This window comes from Mastomys coucha, unplaced genomic scaffold (genome assembly GCF_008632895.1).
Source record: "Mastomys coucha isolate ucsf_1 unplaced genomic scaffold, UCSF_Mcou_1 pScaffold14, whole genome shotgun sequence".
NCBI classification, from domain to species: Eukaryota; Metazoa; Chordata; class Mammalia; order Rodentia; family Muridae; genus Mastomys; species Mastomys coucha.
In genome coordinates, this window is record NW_022196896.1 from 15,646,494 (window position 1) to 15,649,800 (window position 3,307).

Consider the following 3,307-nt stretch of genomic DNA (forward strand, 5'->3'; position numbering starts at 1 on the left):
CCCTGAGATTCCACCTCATACCAGTCAGAATGGCTAAGATCAAAAACTCAGGTGACAGTAGATGCTGGCCAGGTGGTGGAGAAAGAGGAACACTCCTTTATTGATGGTGGGATTGCAAACTGGTACAACCACTCTGGAAATCAGTTTAGTGGTTCCTCAGGAAATTGGACATAGTACTACCTGAGGATCCGGCTATACCACTCCTGGGCATATACCCGGAAGATGCTCCAACATGTAATAAGGACACATGCTCCACTATTGTTCATAGCAGCCTTATTTATAATAGCCAGAAACTGGAAAGAAACCAGATGCCAATCAACAGAGGAATGGATATAGAAAATGTGGTATATTTACACAATGGAGTACTACTCAGCTATTAAAAACAGTGAATTTATGAAATTCTTAGGAAAATGGATTAATTTGGAGGATATCATCCTGAGTGAGGTAACTCAATCACAAAAGAACACACATGGTATGTGCTCACTGATAAGTGGATATTAGCCCAGAAGCTCAGAATACCCAAGATACAATCCACAAGCCACAAGAAACTCCAGAAGGAGAGCAAAGTGTGGGGTGGTTTTCTAATGATTGACGTGGGAAGGTGCAGCCTTTTAGGAAGTGGAACTCGGTTGAGAAAGCCCACTAGAGAAGACAGTGAGAAACTTTCATTTATGGATTTTGCTGTGACTTCCCTCAATGATTGATTAGGATCTCTAAGCCAAAGAAACCCTTTTCTAGAGTTTCTAGAGTTCAGTCTTTTTGATCACAGCAACAAAAAGCAAACCAGGAATGGTTTAAAAAAAAAAAAACTAAATAAAAAAATGATAAGTTCCTAAAATTTAGGGCATCTTTCAACAGGCAGTGCCATCTTTTAAATTGGTGAAACTTACTAAGCTCTCATTTACATCCTCTGAGCCACAATATTAACCTCATAAGCTGAAAATCAGCTGCTCTATCATAGTCAAGAGTCCCTGTGTTTGGAGGTATACAGCCATTTCTCCAAATGAAGGTGGAAAGTTTTATACAAAAGTTAACATTTTTGTTGGATTGACAGATCCAGGGAAAATCAATGGTGCAAGCATGGTTAACACTCTAAGGACTTCCTGTGCATGTATTGTACTTACATTAAGTGCACACCACACAGCTTCACAGCCATCCCAGTCTCGATTCAACAAAGGCAGTGATACACTTAAACACTTGTAGGAAGCAAAGAAATCTCTAAATCTGCCCTGCAGTAACAAAAAGCTTTTCTGTAAGTTAAGCCTGAGCTGTGTCAAATGAAATTGTGATTGTAGTGCAGCATGTAGCCACTGTTGTTAAAAAGTTCCAGAGTAACTCTAGTCTTCCTTATGAACAAGTTGTAAACTAGCTCATATATTTTAGAAAACACCCATTTAACATTTATAATGGGTTCTAGTTCTTTAATAATAAAATGAAGGATAAATCACTTCATGTCTATACAAGTTTTATCCCTTTGAACAATCTACAACTACATCTACCCAACTGAATGAGTTTTTGGATTTAATCAAAAAGTCTATCACATGGTATCCACTTTGAGAAATTCTATCTTGCCAAATTCTATTTAAAACTGAACTTAAAGGGGAGCTGGAGAAATGGCTCAGTGAGGACCCAAATTTCAGTTTTTACATTGTGCCTCACAACCATCTGTAACTCCCTTTCTAGGGCACCTGATACCCTCTTCAGGTCCTTTTGGGCACCCTAACAAATATACATTCATTATCATTAGTTCAGTTTAGAAACTTCAATGTTAAATTTTTAAACTTATTATAGGAATTTTTAGCCTTATGAAACTCCTAAAAATTTCCAAATAAAAAATTTTAAAGCTCAGGGTCTAGAGAGATCACACACAGACCCCATTAAAAAAATAAAACCTAGAGCCCCTTGGTGAAATGGCTGCTCATCCACAGGACCAAGGTTTAATTCCCAGCACCCACATGGTGACTCACAACTCAAGAACACATATAGTGGATATCAATGAAAGCAAAATACCAATACACATAAAATACATACATTTAAAGGTATTTTTAAAAAGTTACAAAGCTCTTCTGCCATTATTCTTCATATATCTTTAAAGAAGAACTATACTAAAATGGACTATATTTGGGCATTTACCTATTATGCAGTACTTCAGAAAAAAAAAGTTGACAAGACAGTTTACAAAAGCAGAAACCATATTACTGGAATTGCACAATATTGATATTTTGGGGCCTTAAACAAATCTTGTAGTTTCCTGAATAGGGTGGAGTCCACACATATTCACAAGAACACTATGACTCCTACACTGGAGGATGCTGATCCTCTCAGCTTCTTCCATACTTACTATATATGTGCAGGTATCCATGGAGCAAATGTGGAAGAGTTACAGGACACTAATATTTAAATTTAATGGTATTATTGAATACTAAGAATATCATTATTTTTTTAAAGATTTATTTTATGTGTACGAGTACATGAGTACACTGTAGTTGTACAGATGGCCGTGAGCTATCACGTGTGTGGCTGCTGGGAATTGAACTCAGGACCTCTGCCGGCCCCATTTGCTCTGGCCCCGCTGGCTCAGGCCCTGCTTGCTCAGGCTTAATTCATTGTAGCTGTCTTCAGACGCACCAGAAGAGGGCGCCCAATCTCATTATGGGTGGTCTTGAGCCACCATGCATGTGGTTGCTGGGATCTGAACTCAGGACCTTCGGAAGGAAGAGCAGCCAGTGCTCTTACCCACTGAGCCATCTCGCCAGCCCAAGAATATCATTATTAAAATGAAAATATCTGATTTGCAGACTGTTCTACAGCACTTCTCTCTAATCCATGTTCATGTATGTGTGTATCACATGTAGTTAAGAAAGTACCCACAGAGGCTAGAGAGGGGTGTCTTACCCCTGGGACTGGAGTTAAAGAAGTTGTGAGGTGTGAAGGTGTGGGGAAGGGAGCTTGGGCCCTCTGTAAGAACTGCAGTAATGCTCTTAAGCACTGAGCCATCTCTCCAGACTTTCAAAGGGAATCTCTTAAAGACATTCTGATCAACGAATTCAGACTGACTAGCTTGAAAATTCAATGTATTAATTTTTCAAAAGTGTAACTTTAAAAAGTATTTTATAACCAAAGTTTACATCTAGCATATATAATTTAGCATTTGCATCCTAAATTATGCAAGCCCTATTTTAAAAAATTTTCCCACTCAAATACTGTTACATGTAAAGGAAGTAATAACTTTTCCATAAAACTCTGACAGTTGGAAATACAATCATAATGCAGGTGTATCTATTAATAATCATGAATACTTTGTTGG